This window comes from Arachis hypogaea, chromosome 12 (genome assembly GCF_003086295.3).
Source record: "Arachis hypogaea cultivar Tifrunner chromosome 12, arahy.Tifrunner.gnm2.J5K5, whole genome shotgun sequence".
NCBI lineage: Eukaryota > Viridiplantae > Streptophyta > Magnoliopsida > Fabales > Fabaceae > Arachis > Arachis hypogaea.
In genome coordinates this window covers 48,288,757-48,310,135 of record NC_092047.1, presented here as the reverse complement: position 1 = coordinate 48,310,135, position 21,379 = coordinate 48,288,757, and the positions used below count along the sequence as shown (strand labels likewise).

General features: G+C 34.0%; 1 long non-coding RNA gene across 2 annotated transcripts; it reads left to right on the top strand.

The window, feature by feature from the left end:
• The first annotated feature begins 10,243 nt into the window (after positions 1 to 10,243).
• Positions 10,244 to 21,149, top strand: LOC112727373 (uncharacterized). 2 transcript variants are annotated; one of them, XR_003165725.3, is made up of 3 exons: positions 10,244 to 10,965; positions 11,092 to 11,233; positions 14,176 to 14,428. It is a non-coding gene; the product is annotated as an uncharacterized lncRNA (long non-coding RNA). The 2 variants fall into 2 exon arrangements; XR_011868484.1 differs by lacking the exon at positions 14,176 to 14,428 and adding an exon at positions 20,937 to 21,149 and having other exon boundaries at positions 10,263 to 10,965.
• The last annotated feature ends 230 nt before the right edge of the window (positions 21,150 to 21,379 follow it).

Genomic DNA, 21,379 nt, shown 5'->3' with positions numbered 1-21,379 from the left:
TCCGTGCGGTGACAGTGCATTTGGAACATTTTCTCTGAGAAGACGGATGGTAGCCATTGACAACGGTGATTCACCAACATACAGCTTGCCATGGAAGGAACCTTGCGTGCATGAAGAAGAAGACAGTAGGAAAGTAGAGATTCAGAAGATAGAGCATCTCCAAAACCTCAACCTATTCTCCATTACTGCATAACAAGTATTTATTTCATGTTCTTTTACTTTTTACAATTAAATCTGAGGATTATTGATATCCTGACTAAGAGTTACAAGATAACCATAGCTTGCTTCAAGCCGAAAATCTCCGTGGGATTGACCCTTACTCACGTAAGGTATTACTTGGACGACCCAGTGCACTTGCTGGTTAGTTGTGCGGAGTTACAAAAGTGTGATTGTAATTTCGTGCACCAGCAGCGTCTAAGGTCTTAGACGCATAAGCAATTACGAAAGGATCCTTACCTTCACACTGAGCCAGTGCCGCTCCTACTGCATGGTTAGAGGCATCACACATAATCTCAAAAGGCTGGCTCCAGTATGGTCCTCTCACGATTGGAGCTTGAGTCAGGGTGATTTTCAGCTTATCAAATGCTTGCATGCAATCCTCATTGAACTCGAGCTAAACATATTTCTGCAGCAGTATGGATAAAGGCAATGCTACCTTACTGAAGTCCTTGGTAAATCTCCTGTAGAAACCTGCATGGCCAAGGAAATGAACGGACTTTCCTCATGGAGGAGGGGTAAGGTAAACTAGAAATGACATCTACCTTTGCTGGATCTACAGAAATACCAGTATTAGAGACAACATGTCCTAGAACAATCCCTTGTTTTACCATAAAATGACATTTTTCAAAATTCAATACAAGGTTTGAACTAACACACCTGTCTAATACTCTAGCTAAACTATTGATGAGCGGATAATTTATACGCTTTTTGGCATTATTTTTAGTATGTTTTCAGTATGATTTAGTTAATTTTTATTATATTTTTATTAGTTTTCAATTAAAAATCACATTTCTGGACTTTACTATGAGTTTGTGTGTTTTTCTATAATTTCAGGTATTTTTTGGCTGAAATTGAGGGAGCTGAGCAAAAATCTGATTCAGGCCGAAAAAGGACTGCTGATGTTGTTGGATTTTGACCTACCTACACTCGGAATGAATTTTCTGGAGCTACAGAAATCCAATTGGCGCACTCTTAATTGCGTTGGAAAGTAGACATCCAGGGCTTTCAAGAAATATATAATAGTTCATACTTTGCTCAAGAATAGATGACGTAAACTGGCGTTTAACGCCAGTTTCATGTTGCATTCTGGCATCAAACGCCAGAAACAGGTTACAAGTTGGAGTTAAACGCCCAAAACAGGTTACAACCTGGCGTTTAACTCCAGAAACAGCTCAGGCACGTGTAAAGCTTAAGTCTCAGCCCCAGCACACACCAAGTGGGCCCCAGAAGTGGATTTCTGCACTATCTATCATAGTTTACTCAATTTCTGTAAACCTAGGTTACTAGTTTAGTATTTCAACAACTTTTAGAGATTTATTTTATACCTCATGACATTTTTCAATCTGAACTTTGTACTCTTTGATGGCATGAGTCTCTAAACTCCATTGTTGGGGGTGAGGAGCTCTGCTGTGTCTCGATGAATTAATGCAATTATTTCTGTTTTCTATTCAAACACGCTTGTTTCTATTTATTCGCACTTCAATATGATGGATGTGATGATCCGTGATACTCATCACCATTCTTAATCTATGAATGTGTGCCTGACAACCACCTCCATTCTACCTTCGATTGAATGATTATCTCTTGGATTCCTTAATCAGAATCTTTGTGGTATAAGCTAGAATCCATTGGCAGCATTCTTGAGAATCTGGAAAGTCTAAACCTTGTCTGTGGTATTCCGAGTAGGATTCAAGGATTGAATGACTGTGACGAGCTTCAAACTCACGAGTACTGGGTGTAGTGACAGATGCAAAAGGATCAATGGATCCTATTCCAGCATGAGTGAGAACCGACAGATGATTAGTCGTGTGGTGACAGCGCATTTGGACCATTTTCACTGAGAGGACGGATGGTAGCCATTGACAACGGTGATCCACCAACACACAGCTTGCCATAGGAGGAACCTTGCTTGCGTGAAGAAGATGACAGTAGGAAAGATGAGATTCAGAAGACAAAGCATCTCCAAAACTCCAACATATTCTCCATTACTGCATAACAAGTATTTAATTCATGCTCTTTTATTTTTCACAATCCAAACTGATAATTATAATTGGTATCCTGACTAAGAATTACAAGATAATCATAGATTGCTTCAAGCCAACAATCTCCGTGGGATTCGACCCTTACTCACGTAATGTATTACTTGGACGACCCAGTGCACTTGCTGGTTAGTGGTACGAGTTGTGAAAAGTGTGATTTACAATTCGTGCACCAAGTTTTTGGCGCCGTTACCGGGGATTGTTCGAGTTTGGACAACTGACGGTTTATTTTGTTGCTTGGATTAGGAAAAATCTTTCTTTTTGGTTTAGAGTCTTCTATTATTGTTTATGGTTGAAATTTCTTTTTTAAATCCTTATTTTTTTCCTTTTAAATTTTTTGAAAATTTTATAAACTGATAATTGAGTTTTTCTGTTTGAGTTTGGTTGCATATTTTAAGTTTGGTGTCAATTGTATTTTTTATTTTATTTTCTTTTAAATTTTCGAATTTGTGTTCATTGTTCTTTCTTAATCTTCAAGTTGTTCTTGTTTATTTTCCTTGTTTGATCTTTGGTTTGTCTTGTTTTGTGTCTTTTCTTGTTTTCTTGTGCTTTTTCGAATATTTAGTTTTAAAAAAAAATTATTTATTAAATACCTTGTTAAAACACGTTAAATTTATAGCTCAATTGGCTAGAGCGTTGTGCTTATGTTCTTGGTAATTGGCTATCTTTTTTTTAAAACTTTTTCAAACATAATTTTTCTTTAAATAAATCTTGTGCCAAACTTTAAGTTTGGTGTTCTCCTGTTAACTTTTCTTTAGTTTTCAAAAATTTTATTTTGGTGTTCTAAAAATTTTAAGTTTAGTGTTCTTTCTTAATGTTCTTGTGTTCTTGTGAGTCTTCAAAGTGTTCTTGAGTCTTCTTTGTATTTTGATCTTAAAATTTTTAAGTTTGGTGTTCCTTGGTGTTTTTCCTCCAAAATTTCCGAAAATAAGGAGCATTGGATCTAAAAATTTTAAGTTTTGTGTCTTTTTATTGTTTTTCTCTTTCCTCATTGAATTCACAAATATATTTTCTCTTTATTTTAACTGATTTTTCGAAAATTACCTTTAAAAATTCAGATTTTTATTTTAAAAATCAAATCTTTTCAAAATCTAAAATCTTATTCAAAAATCATATTCAAAAATTTTCAAATCTTTTAAATTAATTAGTCAATTCAACATTCAAATTTCTTTTTATTTTCTTTTAATTTTCGAAATCTATATTTTATTTTCTAATTATTTTACTTTATTTTATTTTATTTCATTTTTTTGGCTATTTTTAATTAAATAAATAAATAATAATAATAATAATAATAATAATAATAATAATAATAATAATAATAATAATAATAATAATAATAATAATAATAATAATAATAATAATAATAATATATTTTACTTGCAATTCACATCATCTCCCTTTCTCCGTCATGGATCTAAGTGGAAATGAACAGTCCAGAAGGACTCTGGGGTCATATGCTAACCCCACTGCTGCTGCATATGGGAGAAGTATCTGTATACCCTCCATCAAAGCAGGCAGTTTTGAGCTAAATCCTCAGCTCATTGTCATGGTGCAGCAAAACTGTCAGTATTCTGGTCTTCCACAAGAAGAACCTACTGAGTTTCTGGCACAATTCTTGCAAATTGCTGACACAGTACATGACAAGAAGGTAGATCAGGATGTATACAGACTGTTACTATTTTCATTTGCTATAAAAGATCTGGCTAAAAGATGGTTAAATAACCAACCCACAGCAAGTATAAGGACATGGAAATAGTTATTAGACAAATTCCTGAATCAATATTTCCCTCCAAAAAGGATGACACAGCTAAGGCTGGATATCCAAGGCTTTAAACAAGAGGATGATGAATCCCTTTATAATGCCTGGAAAAGGTACAGAGGGATGCTAAGGAAATGCCCCTCTAAAATATTTTCAGAGTGAGTGCAGTTAGACATCTTCTACTATGGGCTTACAGAAGGAGCTCAGATGTCCCTAGACCACTCAGCTGGTGGATCTATACACATAAGGAAAACTATTGAAGAGGCTCAAGAGCTTATTAATATATTTGCCAGAAACCAGCATCTGTACATAAGTAATGGGTCCTCCATAAAAAAAGAAGCCAAAGCAGTATCTGCTGAACTTGGTCCTCCAGAACAAGTTGCTGAACTCAATCAACAATTGTGCTTTCTAACAAAACAGCTAGCAGAATTCAAGGAGATGCTACATGACACTAAAAATGCTAATAAAAATATGGAGGCACAATTGAATCAGACAAAATAGCAGTTATCAAAGCAGATAACAGAAGAGTGCCAGGTAGTTCTAAGAAGTGGGAAAACATTAAATACCTCGCTTCAGAGCAGCAGAAAGCCAAGGAAAGAACAACTGACAGAGGATGAGCAAAATATCATCCAAAATCCCTCTGAGGACAGTAAGAGCCCAGAGAGGAATGATTCTGGCGCTCAAATGCCAGGAAAGGATGGAGAGCTGGTGTTAAATGCCCAACCCATGCTCAGTTCTGGCGTTCAAACGCCACAAACAAACAAGGAGTTGGCATTAAACGCCCAAAGGAAGCTCAGTTCTGGAGTTCAAACGCCAGGAACAGGTAAGGAGTTGGCATCCAACGCCAATCCAGCTTCCACCCCTGGCATTCCAACGCCAGTGAGGGATCAGACACACACAAGTGCTGATAACAACCCCTCTAGAAGGGCTTCTCCAACCACCTCTGTAGGAAATAAACCTGCAGCAACCAAGGTTGAAGAATACAAAGCCAAAATGCCTTATCCTCAAAAACTCCGCCAAGAGGAGCATGATAGGCAATTTGCTCGCTTTGCAGACTATCTCAGGACTCTTAAAATAAAGATTCCGTTTGCAGAGGCACTTGAGCAAATACCTTCTTATGCCAAGTTCATGAAGGAGATCTTGAGTCATAAGAAGGATTGGAGAGAAACTGAAAGAGTTCTCCTCATTGAAGAATGCAGTGTAGTCATTCTGAAAAGCTTCCCAGAAAAGCATAAAGATCCCGGGAGCTTCATGATACCATGCACATTAGAGGGTAATTGCACTAAGACAGCTTTATGTGATCTTGGGGCAAGTATCAATGATAAACCCATATTTTATGATATATTTTGTGCTTAATCTGAGTGATTTATTCAATCCTTCACCCACTTATTTATATTATTTGCATGGTTTTACTTTCCCTTCCTTATTATGTGATGTATGTGAAAAATATGTTTCCTATGCTTTAAAATTAATTATTTTAATTACCTTTATTTCCATTCGATACCGTGATTAGTGTGTTGAGTAGTTTCAGATCTTCTAAGGTAGGAATGACTTAAAGGATGGAAAGGAAACATACAAAAATGGAAGGAAAGCACAAAACAGAGTTTTTGAAGAAACTGGCAGCCACGCGATCGCATGGGCGACGCGGCCGCATGCCAGCGCGAAAAAGCATTGATGCGGCCGCATGACTGACGCGACCGCGCGCCTCGAGCGAAACACATATGACGCGGTCGCATGACTGACGCGACCGCGTGACAAGGAAAACTCCGAATGACGCGACCGCGTGACCCACGCGGACGCGTGACAGAGGCCACGCACCAGAAATTGCAGAAAATGCTCATAGCGAATTCTGAAGCCCTTATTGGCCCAAATCCAAGTCCAGAAGGCATAGACCAGAGGTTATGAAGTAGGGGAATGCATCCATTCAAGGGAGTCTCCACTTTAGTTAGTTTTCATGATTTAGATTTAGTTTAGAGAGAGAGGTTCTCTCCTCTCTCCCCTCTCTTTAGGATTAGGATTTAGAATTAGGATTTTATTCACTTTCAGGATTATCTCTTTATCAGGTTCAATATTCCCTTTTATTTACTTTTGCAATTTAATTTATGAATTCTTCCATGTTACAGATTACTCTTTTGAATTAATGTTATTTGAGGTATTTCAGTTTACAATTGCTTTCTTTTATTTACATTATTGTTATTCCCATCTGAAGACATTTTTATTCCAGTAGATTTACTTTTCTCCTTGTGGTCTTGGTTAAGAAATCAGTAACTCAGGAGTTATCAAAATCAAACATGATTGATAATTATTATCTTTGTTAATTAAATTGAACTTCAATAATCCCAATCTTTTCTTAGGAAATAAATAGGATCCGAAGATCAAACCAATTAATCCTTTGGCCTTCCTTTGCTTTAGTAAAGGTTAACAAAGTGGAATTAAGATTCAATTTTCATCATCATTGATAAGGATAGCTAGGATAGGACCTCTAATTTCTCATACCTTGCCAAAAGTTTATTTTCAGTCATCTATTTATTTTACTTGCCATTTAAATTGCTTGTTCTTCACTTACTTTATTTGCTAATTAGACTATTCGCTCCTCATTCTCAAAACCCCAATTTACAATCTCCATAACCAATAATAAGAACATACTTCCCTGCAGTTCCTTGAGAAGACGACCCGAGGTTTGAATACTTCGGTTATCAATTTATTTAGGGTTTGTTACTTGTGACAACTAAAACGTTTGTATAAAAGGACTTTTGTTGGTTTAGAAACTATACTTGCAACGAAGATTTATCTGCAAATTTCTAAACCACGCAAAAGTTTTCTCATCAAAATGGCGCCGTTGCCGGGGAACTGCAATCGTGTGCCTTATTATTGGTTATTGTAAATATTTTTCTTTTACTTGTTTATTTGTCTTTATCTTCCCCTTTTTATTTCTATTAGCTACTATGAATTCTCACCCCTTTTGCTTTGAGTTTGGTTCTAATGCTATTGAAAGATGGATGGAGCCAAGAGGATCTGATCAACCCTTTAGGCAACAACACCCTCCAAGATATCATGGACAAAGACCATTCTACAATGCATACCAAGCCAATAGACATGGTGGATAACCCTGCAATTACCCACAAGCCCCACCATGTGCTTATAGACCATCCTCTCAACATAACTTCGAACCACCACACTCACAAGCTCTTTTTCACCATTCACCACCGTATGATCCTCATCTACCCCGATTCCAGTCCAATTACTCCCAAACATCACCACTTCCCTATGTACCATATCCAAATCTATCACCCCGAGAATCAGAAGTTCGCCTCAAGGAAACAGTAGATCAACTTCAAACAACCCTTCATCAGCTGGAGCATGTGAAGAACTGAAGATTGATGGTTTAGAAGTTATAGTAAACTCTCGTTGCAAGTATAGTTACTAAACCAAGCAATCAACCTTTCTTACAAAAGTTTTGGTTGTCACAAATAACAAACCCCTTTAAAATTGATAACCGAGTATTTAAACATCGGGTCGTCTTCTCAAGGAATTGCAAGGAGGTATGTTCTTATTATTGGTTATGCAAAGGTATGTTTTGGGGTTTTGGATTAAGGTAAAAAGTTAGTTGAATGACAAGTAAAATAAAATAATAATAACTGTAAAATAAACTCTTGGCAAAGTATGAGAACTGGAAGTCCTGTCCTAGTTATCCTTATCGATTGTGATGAGAGTTGGATTTTTCTCTCACTTTATTAACCTCTAACTATGAAGGTAAGTTAAGTGGATGAATTAATTTCGATTCCTCAAGTCTCAGTCTTTCCTTAGGAAAAGTTAGAGTTATTGGAACTCGAATTAATTCTTGAAGAATACCAATTTTCAATCAACAATGAGTTTGATAACTCGAGAGTCACCAATTAATCAACCAAAGCCAAAAGGGGAGAAATTCTATTTGAATGAAAATAATTTGGATAAATGGAGAACATTAATAAATTAAAGAAAGCAATCATAAGTCTGAAATACCTCAAATTATATTAAATAAAATATTCAAATTTAACATGAAAAAGGTTCATAAGCCAATTTGGCAACATTTGTAGATAGGAATAAAAACATTAAAGTAAAAGTAGAATAGAAACATAAATAAAAGTAAATATTAAACCTGGAATGAAGAAACGAAGAAATCCTAATCCTAATCCTAAATCCTAAGAGAGAGAGGAGAGAACCTCTCTCTCTAAAAACTACATCTAAAACTAAAATTATGAATTATGAGAGCATGATTATGAATGGATGCATTCCCCCACTTTATAGCCTCTAATCTGTGTTTTCTGGGCCGCAAACTGGTTCGGAAACAGCCCAGAAATTGCTGGAGGAGAAATCTGCCACGCTGGTTTTTTCGTCACTGCGACGCGTCCGCGTGGATCACGTGTTCGCGTCACCTAGCATCAGGGCAACTATGGCATATTATATATCAAATCGAAGCCCCGAACGTTAGCTTTCCAACACAACTAGAACTGCATCGTTTGGACCTCTGTAGCTAAAGTTACAGCCGTTTGAGTGCGAGAGGGTCAGGCTGACAGCTTTGCAGTTCCTTCAACTTCTTATATTCCTTCCACTTTTGCATGCTTTCTTTCCATCCTCTGAGCCATTCCTGCCCTGTAATCTTTGAAAGCACTTAACACACATATCAAGGCATCTAATGGTAATAAGAGAGGATTAATATTAGCAAAGATAAGTCCAAAGAAACATGTTTTCAATTAAAGCACATAATTAGGAAGGCAAATGTAAAACCATACAAATAGTATGAATAAGTGGGTAAATAGTAGATAAAAACCACTCAATTGAGCACAGGATAAACCATAAAATAGTGGTTTATCAACCTCCCCACACTTAAACATTAGCGTGTCCTCATGCTAAGCTCAAGAGAAGCTAAAAAGATGAAGAGGAATGGTAGAATGTATGAAATGCAACCTATCTATATGAATGCAACTATATGCAAAATGTTTCTACCTACTTGGTTAAAAATAAATAAATTCTCCAAGACAAATATAAATCAGATTCCACTAATTCAAATCATACAAAATAAGGTACAAGTAAACTTGTAAGAAGATAGCTCATGAAAGCAGGGAACATAGAATTTAGCACTGAACCCTTACTGGTAGTGTATATCACTCTAACTCTCAAGTGTCTAGGGTCAATCACTCTATTCTTCTCTAATCATGATTTCTAAACTTTGTTCTTCATCTAACCAATCCATATTATTTAATGTACCAATGCAAATATCATGAGGTCTTTTCAAGGTTGTAATGGGGCTAAGGTAAAGGTAAGGATATATGTATGGCCAACTGAGCTATAATATGAATCTTTAATTAACCTAAACTTTCACCTAATGTAACATCCCGCATTTTTGAAAATCTAATTATAAATAAATTGTGATTTTATTTTATTAAGTTTAAACTTTATAATCTTAGAAATTATTTTGTTAGAAACAATTAAATAGATTCGGAGATAGTTTTATTTTGAATCAATTAATATTTTTAAGTAATCTTATTATAATAGAATAGTTTGTGTAATTCTAGTAATTAAAAAATAAGAAAGAATTGTACAATTTAATTTAAGTAACTTTTATTTTGAAAAAGTTACGATTTATTTTATTAATTTGATATCTTATTTTATAAATCAATTAAGAATAATTAAATTAGTTTTATTAATATTTGGAGTTAAGTTAATTAATATTTTTGTGTAAATTTTTATAATTGGTTATTTTATATAATTTCAAATTAGAATTCAATAATGGAAGTGTTATGTAATTTAATTTAAGAAAATTATATTATGATTAAATTATGGTTTATTTTATCAATTTGAGATCTTAGAGATTAATTTATTATAAATGATTAAATTGATTTTTATAAATATTTTAAGTTTAAGTCAATTAATATTTATGTACAACTTTTATTTTAATTAGTCATTTTATATAAATTGAAATTAAAGTTATGATGGAAATATAATGATAGGTCATATAATTTGATTTAGGTAATTGATATTTCGAGTTTAACCGTATTTTATAAAATGTGATTAGTATGTTTACATTATAATTTAATTTAGAAATAATTATTTGAGCTCAAAAATAGATCGATAGTGAAAATCTTATGAATTTCGAAAGTAATTTTTATAGTATTATATTTGATTTCTGAATTGTTATTCTATCTCGAATATTTTATAAAATTATTATGTTACTCCTATATATTTTACCTAACTCTAAAATTCCCAAATTAAAACTTAAACCTAACCTAATTTCACAAAACCTAAACGCCTATACGTTCAGAAAGGGAAAAAGAGAGAAAGGGGAACAGAGAGGGAGCAAAGGGGAAACGAGAAATTGATGAAAGGGAGAAGAGGGATCAGGGAAGCCAAAGGAGAGGGTGACGACGGACGGTGTCATTACCGTCGCTGCCATTGAAATCGGAGGGGAAGCACCACGAAAAACAGAGAGACGCGCATGATAGAAGGAGAAGGTAGTGTCGCTATCGTGCCTGGTGATCGTGCGGAAGCTTCGATCGCTATTGTCCCTGCTAGGGTTACCGCTGACGCCGAACATAACAGGGGTGAGGAGCGCAAATCGGAAGAGGAAAGGGAGCTCTGTTGCGGGCTCGTCGCCAAGAAATGAAGAGGCGATGCTGGTGGCGATCACCACCGGTGTCGTCGCCGCCACTATGGTTCGTGGTCGTCACTGCCGTTCGTGACGGACTAGGTTGCGTCCTAGCTTCCGGAGCCGCCATCACCGTAACCTTGTTGCTTTGGGTCAACCATGTCTCTGCCTCTGATGTACCTTGTCGTGCCATATCCATTGGAACTGCCGTGGTTGGGGCTTGTTATTAGAGAAAGTAATTTGCTGCCACCATCTTTCAGTCTAGCCAGCATCATCATCCTCTTTGTTCCAGTTCCAATGCCAATTTTCTGTTTCTTAAGCCAGTAACGCTTTCTTCCTTACTCTTCTATCATTTTTGTTCATCCGTTATACTCTATCCTAATTATAGCAGCATATGGTTTTGTTCTAGTTGTCAATTTATCTCCTGAGCAATCACAATTGGTGTTAAGGTCGTTGATGTTGCTGCTGATATGCTATAGCTAGTCGCAAGAGTTTTACTGCTGCGGGATTACGTTGAAATTGTCGCTGCTGCTGTGAATTCAAAATAAGCGGGCTTATAGTGGTAAATTTGTGCGAGTTCAGCTAATCAAGGTAGGAGGTTTAAAATGATTTTAATTTAAGAATGCCTACAAGGTTTATTGAATAACTGCAAATAGATTCAATAGCTGTGATTAATTGATTGATTATGTGAATATTGAATTGTGGCTGAAATTGTGATTGGAATGGTTGAGATTGTGATTTGGAATTGTTGATTAGTGATATTGATTGATTGTGTGGATTGGGAATTGTTTGATGACTAATTGTTGAGAATTCCTGAATTTTAATGGGTTATGTTGGATTTGTTGCCGTTGAGATGTTATTTCGTATATTGTAATGTTAATGAAATTTGTTGGTGGTTGATTTGGAATTGATTTTGAGGGGTATTGAAGGATTAGATTTTGAATACTAAATGGTTTGTTGAAAATCATGTTCTCTTGAAATTAAACGGCAACTTTGAAAGTGAATTAGTGACTCTATAGAGATTGAAATGATATGAATTTAAGTGTTAAGTAAATTATATTAAGTGTAATTGTGAAAACTCAATTCTGAAGGTTTTGTATCAACTAGAGAATTAGTTATGATTTTTCAAAGTTGAATGCTAAAATCTGATTTTTTGCATAATTTCTAAACTAAGTCAGCAACTTTGAAAAAGCTATAACCAGATCTGTGATTATCGGAATTGCGTGGAACCAAGTCCGGATTAAGCTTGGGAATATAGAGAGATGGACTGGTGAATTTGAGACTTTTTCATTAAGTTTATGATTTATGGTGAATTTTTGAATTATGAATGTCAAATCTGGTTTTTCTGCAGAACGTTTAACACAGCAGCAACTTGTTTCCTCTATTGGAATTTATCCTGTTTGAATTTTATAATGGAACTAATTTTAAATGAAACTTTGGTCCTAATACTTTAATTTCATAAAAATTTAGAATTGTTAGAGTTGTGGTTTTAAAGATTTGGATTTTCAAATAAAGATGTATTATGCAGTAAAAGTCAGGCTTTGTTTTCTAAGTCAGTAACTTTGAGGCTTTATAATTCTTAATTCTGGAATGATATTGAGATGCAACCAATTGGAGGTGAAAGTTGAGTATGTTTAATATATATGATTTAAATTTCAGGATTTTCCATGTTTTAATAAGAGAGTTATGGGACTTGGAAGAGGTTATGTTCAATGATTTGTAAAACAGAATTCTGGAGAGAATTACCTAACTTCCAAACTACGTAACTCCTTCATTAAAAGTGGTATGACCCTGGAACTATTTGAAAAAGAAATTTGGATGAGTTATGTTTAACCACATTAATTTTGAAGGTAGTTGGATTTAATTTGGATTTTATATGAAATTACAAATGTTGTATGGTGCTGCTGTCTTCTGGTTTTAAAACACTGCAGAGCAGTCACGGTTCTGCTTATATTTCCGAAGCTAGAGTCAGCGAAAAATTATGATTTTTGGTTTAATAGAAAGCTTAATCCGAGATGGTCGCATGGATATAAAGTTTGCATAATTACGAATTCATTTGATATTTTAAAAACAAAATGAAAATCAGGCTGCCAAGTTATGTTGGAAATTATTTTGGATATGGAATTTAAGAAATAGATTTTCTATTATCAAATGTTTTTGAGAATATATTGCTGTGGCAAATGCTGAAAGAGGCTGATGAATTGTTGAGAAAGAAGGAACCCGTAAGGCTGGATAAGTCCTTTTTTTTAAAGGAGATTATGTCCAAATTTTTATAAAAAATATAAGGACTTAATCAAAATAAATATTCAAGGCTTATTTAATAATAATAACTTCAATGATTCTTTTAAGAAAAGAATATTTGATCTATGAGATTGTTGGCAAGGGCGTGGGTCTAGTTCCGCTTTCGAATTTGCAATTATGAAAGAAAAAGGAAAGAGTAAAGTACTTATTGTATGATTATCTGTTGCTTGAAGCAACCCAAGAGATATTATTTGTTTGTTTGTTGCTTGAAGCAACCCAAGAGATGTTTGTTTGTTGCTTGCGGCAACCCAAGAGATATTATATATATATTTGTTGCTTAATGCAACCCAAGTGATATTATATATATATATTTGTTGCTTAATGCAACCCAAGAGATATTATTTATTTGTTTGCTGCTTAATGCAACCCAAGAGATGTTTGTTTATTTATCTGTTGTCCTGAGGCAACCCAAGAGTAATTTTCCGTTCCCAAGAGTATATATTTCCTGCGAGTAGAAAGCAGAGGTTGTCTCAATAGAGCTGCTAATAATTATATGCGCATTTATTTGAACGGAAATTCGTATCCGGAAAATCGTTAACTCGTGACCGGATAAATGTCGGGAATGCAGGTGCTAACCGACACATGAGCTCATGGCCTGTACTAGGACTAGACATTCATCATATGCATCTATGTGACATTGTTTGGGTGTGCATATTGTAATTGATTTGCCTAAATGAATAATTCTGTTAACTGTTAATTGCTATATTTGATATAATTGCTCTTGATTGTGTTTGAACCTCATTACTTGTGTTTGAAATTGATTGGCTGGATTGTGGTGAATTGGGTATTGGTTGAATTGCTTGGGCCTGAGGCCATGACTGGTTTGTGTTGGAAGTCTAGTTCTGTATAAAGTATCTGACTGGTTCAGCATAGACTTAATAAACCTATGCTTGGAGTAGGATGATCATTTATACCGCGTAGGTAACTTCTTTTATGTTATGGTCTAGTAAGGTATGAAAAATCAAACTGGTTTAGCATAGACTTAATGAACCTATGACTGGGACAAGTTGGTCATTCATACAGTCTAGGAAACTTTTAAAAGTTTTACAAGAAAAATATGGATTTAGGATATTGAGTAATTAACTAATGCTTTTAAAGAAAGTTAGTTTCCTTTTAGATGTCTATGAATGCCGTTAACTATTTGCGCTTTTTTCTTTACCTTCACGGCATTCTCGACCTCTACTGAGAACATGTGGTTTGGTTCTCATCCCCAAATTTTCCACCCTTTTCAGCGACAGGTTTGAAGACACAATTTGAAGCTGCGAGCGATCAGTAGGCTTTCTTTATGGTTTTAATTGCTTTCATGGAGTCCCCTCGCTATTGTCCTTTGAGATTTTATTTTACATAGAGGGGTAGGTTTAGTATATTGTATTTGAGATTTATTTGGTCTCTTTTGTATAAGAATTATTATCAATAATATTTATGTGATTATTATTATTTGTGAATGTTTGAATTATGACTTTAATGAAATAAAAACAAAATTTTCTGGAATTTTCTTAAAACTGAAACGCGAACTCGATACAAAGGCTTGATAATTAAGTAGTTAATACTAGAAAAGGTTACGTAATGTTCTTTCTAGTAGAAATACCCTGACTTAAGCAAGGTATTTTGCTGGACGGGATGTTACATTATGGTATCAGAGCAGTCCTTCCTGTAGAGCCTTGGGAGTGGACTGACTATGCTTCATTGCATACTCTGAGTGTCTGTCATGCTTTATAGCTTGTTCTGATGACAAGAGTTTGTGTTTTATATGCATGACTGTCTGATGATTAATGTTATTAGATTACCATTGCATACCTCATGGTATCAAGTTTGGCCAACTTAATACTAATGATTTATGTATATGGAAATACTAATGGGTTATCATAGACGAAATAAAAGTGATAGGTTAATGCGAATCATGAGGTTTTGGGGACGTTAGAAACTAAATTCTAGAGATTATTTCCGTTTCGACGTATGCTCTTTATTCGTGCTTAGTGTTATCTCTTTCTCTATTAATTCTGATCTCTTTCTTGCTAATCTTGTATTATCATTCGTGAATGTCCTTGCTTGACTCTGTATCTGGTTGTTGTTTTAATCTTTTGAAACATTTATCCTTACCTTAAAAACTCTATGCTCCTTGCTCTGAATTCGGAATTATTTCGGTACAGCATACTATTTCTTGAAATTTCCTTCTTGAGTACTTGCTTCAGATTCTCTTCGAGAAAAATTTCAATTTACAACTTTTCTTACTTGGCTGTATCCACAACCCTTGCTTAAATTTTGATGGGATTGTTTTTAATTTAGCCTAGACTTTCTTAGATAAACTCTGAAGCTTCTTTATGCAGTTTAATCTTGTTTATCTGTGATATACCACTTATCTTTTATTGATTTATAGAAAATTTTATTTCAGAATCTATTCCTTAAATAGAAGCTGATTTTCTTCCAACTTTATTATTCTTATAGCTATTCTTACCTAATTATGTACTTAAGTATCCTTCAAGATTTTTAAAGAAAATATTTTGCCATTAACATCAAACAAGCTTTAATTTACAAACCATGCATGATTTGTTTTGATTTAAAAATTAAATTGATATAACATATTATTTATACTAAGTTTAGTACTTTTGGAAAATGTTAGATTTATATATATTCTTTTGAAAAAAATAAACTAATTCCCTCTATTTCAAATTGAAGTTGTTCTAAATTGTTGCACTATTTTTTCTAATAATGTTCATATTGAAACTGTTCGATCCATAATTTTTTTCCTAAGCTTCGAATTAACTCCCCTTTATGCTCCATATCATTGCTTATATATACATCCTTGTTTGTTGACAATCTCATGTATTCCTTCAAAACCTTGCGAAATACCATCTTGTGCAATTGCAAACTTGAGTATTCTTCTAATTTCACGCATAAACCTTTTGTACCGTTTGTCTTTCTCTTCTCATGTTTTGTATTCCTTATATGGGCTAGTTCTTAGGGATGCAATTTGTGCGTACGGAAAGTGAATATGGTCAGTATACGAAGTTATAAGGAGTTTAATTCTGACGCGACAAGAGGAAGTGGTCGTGCTTTGTTAAGAGTTCTGAACGAATATTTTGCCTATTTGATTTTGGATTTTGAAATTTGGTTTGTATTAAATTATTTTTATCAACTTTTGCATCACCTAAAATATTTTCTTCTATGTTTGTGATATGGTTTTCTTGGTATCTTTAAAATTTTCAAAAGGGGATGTGCATATAAATCTTTTCTTCATCTTATATCAATTTTCGAGGGCGAAAATTTTTGTAAGTTAGATAGAATGTAACATCTCGCATTTTTGAAAATCTAATTATAAATAAATTGTGATTTTATTTTATTAAGTTTAAACTTTATAATCTTAGAAATTATTTTGTTAGAAACAATTAAATAGATTCGGAGATAGTTTTATTTTGAATCAATTAATATTTTTAAGTAATCTTATTATAATAGAATATTTTGTGTAATTTTAGTAATTAAAAAATAAGAAAGAATTGTACAATCTAATTTAAGTAACTTTTATTTTGAAAAAGTTACGATTTATTTTATTAATTTGATATCTTATTTTATAAATCAATTAAGAATAATTAAATTAGTTTTATTAATATTTGGAGTTAAGTTAATTAATATTTTTGTGTAAATTTTTATAATTGGTTATTTTATATAATTTCAAATTAGAATTCAGTAATGGAAGTGTTATGTAATTTAATTTAAGAAAATTATATAATGATTAAATTATGGTTTATTTTATCAATTTGAGATCTTAGAGATTAATTTATTATGAATGATTAAATTGATTTTTATAAATATTTTAAGTTTAAGTCAATTAATATTTATGTACAACTTTTATTTTAATTAGTCATTTTATATAAATTGAAATTAAAGTTATAATGGAAATATAATGATACGTCATATAATTTGATTTAGGTAATTCATATTTTGAGGTTAACCGTATTTTATAAAATGTGATTAGTATGTTTACTTTATAATTTAATTTAGAAATAATTATTTGAGCTCAAAAATAGATCGATAGTGAAAATCTTATGCATTTCGAAAGTAATCTTTATAGTATTATATTTGATTTCTGAATTGTTATTCTATCTCGAATATTTTATAAAATTGTTATGTTACTCCTATATATTTTACCTTACTCTAGAATTCCCAAATTAAAACTTAAACCTAACCTAATTTCACAAAACCTAAACGCCTATACGTTTAGAAAGGGAAAAAGAGAGAAAGGGGAACAGAGAGGGAGCAAAGGGGAAATGAGAAATTGATGAAAGGGAGAAGAGGGATCAGGAAAGCCAGAGGAGGGGGTGATGACGGAAGGTGTCATTACCGTCGCTGCCATTGAAATCGGAGGGGAAGCACCACGAAGAACAGAGAGACGCGCATGATAGAGGGAGAAGGTAGTGTCGCTACCGTGCCTGGTGATCGTGCGGAAGCTTCAATCGCTATTTTCCCTGCTAGGGTTACCACTGACGCCGAACAGAACAGGGGAGAGGAGCGCAAATTGGAAGAGGAAAGGGAGCTCTGTTGCGGGCTCGTCGCCAAGAAAAGAAGAGGCGATGCTGGTGGGGATCGCCGCCGGTGTCGTCGCCGCCACTATGGTTCGTGGTCGTCACTGCCGTTGGTGACGGACTAGGTTGCGTCCTAGCTGCCGGAGCCGCCATCACCGTGACCTTGTTGCTTCGGGTCAACCATGTCTCTGCCTCTGATGTACCTTGTCGTGCCATATCCGTTGGAACCGCCGTGGTTGGTGCTTGTTATTAGAGAAAGCAATTTGCTGCCACCATCTTTCAGTCTAGCCAGCATCATCATCCTCTTTGTTCCAGTTCCAATGACAATTTGCTATTTCTTAAGCCAGTAGCACTTTCTTCCTTACTCTTCTATCATTTTTGTTCATCCGTTATACTCTATCCTAATTATAGCAGCATATGGTTTTGTTCTAGTTGTCAATTTAAATCCTGAGCAATCACAATTGGTGTTGAGGTCGTTGATATTGCTGCTAATATGCTATAGCTAGTCGCGAGAGTTTTACCGCTGCGGGATTACGTTGAAATTGTCGCTGCTGCTGTGAATTCAAAATAAGCGGGCTTATAGTGGTTAATTTGTGCGAGTTCACCTAATCAAGGTAGGGGGTTTAAAACGATTTTAATTTAAGAATGCCTACAAGGTTTATTGAATAACTGCAAATAGATTCAATAGCTGTGATTAATTGATTGATTATGTGAATATTGAATTGTGGCTGAAATTGTAATTGGAACGGTTGAGATTGTGATTTGGAATTGTTGATTAGTGATATTGATTGATTGTGTGGATTGGGAATTGTTTGATGACTAATTGTTGAGAATTCCTGAATTTTAATGGGTTATGTTGGATTTGTTGCCGTTGAGATGTTATTTCGTATATTGTAATGTTAATGAACTTTGTTCGTGGTTGATTTGGAATTAGTTTTGAGGGGTATTGAAGGGTTAGATTTTGAATACTAAATGGTTTGCTGAAAATCATGTTCTCTTGAAATTAAACGGCAACTTTGAAAGTGAATTAGTGACTCTATTGAGACTGAAATGATATGAATTTAAGTGTTAAGTAAATTATATTAAGTGTAATTGTGAAAACTCAATTTTGAAGGTTTTGTATCAACTAGAGATTTAGTTATGATTTTTCAAAGTTGAATGCTAAAATCTGATTTTCTGCATAATTTCTAAACTAAGTCAGCAACTTTGAAAAAGCTATAACCAGATCTGTGATTATCGGAATTGCGTGGAACTAAGTCCAGATTAAGTTTGGGAATATAGGGAGATGGACTGGTGAATTTGAGACTTTTTCATTAAGTTTATGATTTATGGTGAATTTTTGAATTATGGATGTCAAATCTGGTTTTTCTGCAGAACGTTTAACACAGCAGCAACTTGTTTCCTCTATTGGAATTTCTCCTGTTTGAATTTTGGAATGGAACCAATTTTAAATGAAACTTTGGTCCTAATACTTTAATTTCATAAAAATTTAAAATTTTTAGAGTTGTGGTTTTAAAGATTTGGATTTTCAAAGAAAGATGTATTATGCAATAAAAGTCAGGCTTTGTTTTCTAAGTCAGTAACTTTGAGGCTTTATAATTTTTAATTCTGGAATGATACTGAGATGCAACCAATTGGAGGTGAAAGTTGAGTATGTTTAATATATATGATTTAAATTTCAGGGTTTTCCATGTTTTAATAAGAGAGTAATGGGACTTGGAAGAGGTTATGTTCAATGATTTGTAAAACAGAATTCTGCAGAGAATTACCTAACTTCCAAGCTACGTAACTCCTTCATTAAAAATGGTATGACCCTGAAACCAATTGAGAAAGAAATTTGGATGCGTTATGTTTAACCACATTAATTTTGAAGGTAGTTGGATTTAATTTGGATTTTATATGAAATTTCAAATGTTGTATGGTGCTGCTGTCTTCTGGTTTTAAAACACTGCAGAGCAGTCACGGTTTTGCTTATATTTCCGAAGCTAGAGTCAGCAAAAAATTATGATTTTTGATTTAATAGAAAGTTTAATCCGAGACGGTCGCATGGATATAAAGTTTGCATAATTCCGAATTCATTTGATATTTTAAAACCAAAATGGAAATCCGGCTGCCAAGTTATGTTGGTAATTATTTTGGATATGGAATTTAAGAAATAGATTTTCTATTATCAAATGTTTTTGAGAATATATTGCTGTGGCAAATGCTGAAAGAGGCTGATGAATTGTTGAGAAAGAAGAAACATGTAAGGGTGGATAAGTCCTTTTTTTTAAAGGAGATTATGTCCAAATTTTTATAAAAAATATAAGGACTTAATCAAAATAAATATTCAAGACTTATTTAATAATAATAACTTCAATGATTCTTTTAAGAAAAGAATATTTGATCTATGAGATTGTTGGCAAGGGCGTGGGTCTAGTCCCGCTTGCGAATTTGCAATTATGAAAGAAAAAGGAAAGAGTAAAGTACTTATTGTATGATTATCTGTTGCTTGAGGAAACCCAAGAGATATTATTTGTTTGTTTGTTGCTTGAAGCAACCCAAGAGATATTTGTTTGTTTCTTGCGGCAACCCAAGAGATATTATATATATTTGTTGCTTAATGCAACCCAAGAGATGTTTGTTTATTTATCTGTTGCCCTGAGGCAACCCAAGATTAATTTTCCGTTCCCAAGAGTATATATTTCCTGCGAGTAGAAAGCAGAGGCTGTCTCAATAGAGATGCTAATAATTATATGCACATTTATTTGAACGGAAAATAGTATCCGGGAAATCGTGAACTCGTGACCGGATAAATGTCGGGAATGCAGGTGCTAACCGACACATGAGCTCATGGCCTGTACTAGGACTAGACATTCATCATATGCATCTATGTGACATTGTTTGGGTATGCATATTGTAATTGGTTTGCCTAAATGAATAATTCTGTTAACTGTTAATTGCTATATTTGATATAATTGTTCTTGATTGTGTTTGAACCTCATTACTTGTGTTTGAAATTGATTGGTTGGATTGTGGTGAATTGGGTGTTGGTTGAATTGCTTGGGCCTAAGGCCATGACTGGTTTGTGTTGGAAGTCTAGTTCTGTATAAAGTATCTGACTGGTTCAGCATAGACTTAATAAACCTATGCTTGGAGTAGGATGATCATTTATACCGCGTAGGTAACTTCTTTTATGTTATGGTCTAGTAAGGTATGAAAAATCAAACTGGTTCAGCATAGACTTAATGAACCTATGACTGGGACAGGTTGGTCATTCATACAGTCTAGGAAACTTTTAAAAGTTTTACAAGAAAAATATGGATTTAGGATATTGAGTAATTAACTAATGCTTTTAAAGAAAGTTAGTTTCCTTTTAGATGTCTATGAATGCTGTTAACTATTTGCGCTTTATTCTTTACTTTCACGGCATTCTCGACCTCTACTGAGAACATGTGGTTTGGTTCTCATCCCCAAATTTTCCACCCTTTCAGCGACAGGTTTGAAGACGCAATTTGAAGCTGCGAGCGATCAGTAGGCTTTCTTTATGGTTTTAATTGCTTTCATAGAGTCCCCTCGGTATTGTCCTTTGAGATTTTATTTTACATAGAGGGGTAGGTTTAGTATATTGTATTTGAGATTTATTTGGTCTCTTTTGTATAAGAATTATTATCAATAATATTTATGTGATTATTATTGTTTGTGAATGTTTGAATTATGACTTTAATGAAATAAAAACAAAATTTTTTGAAATTTTCTTAAAACTGAAATGCGAACTCGATACAAAGGCTTGATAATTAAGTAGTTAATACTAGAAAAGGTTACGTAATGTTCTTTCTAGTAGAAATACCTTGACTTAAGCAAGGTATTTTGCTGGACGGGATGTTACACCTAACATACATATACTCTATATAATTCTAATTCATGCCTAGCTACC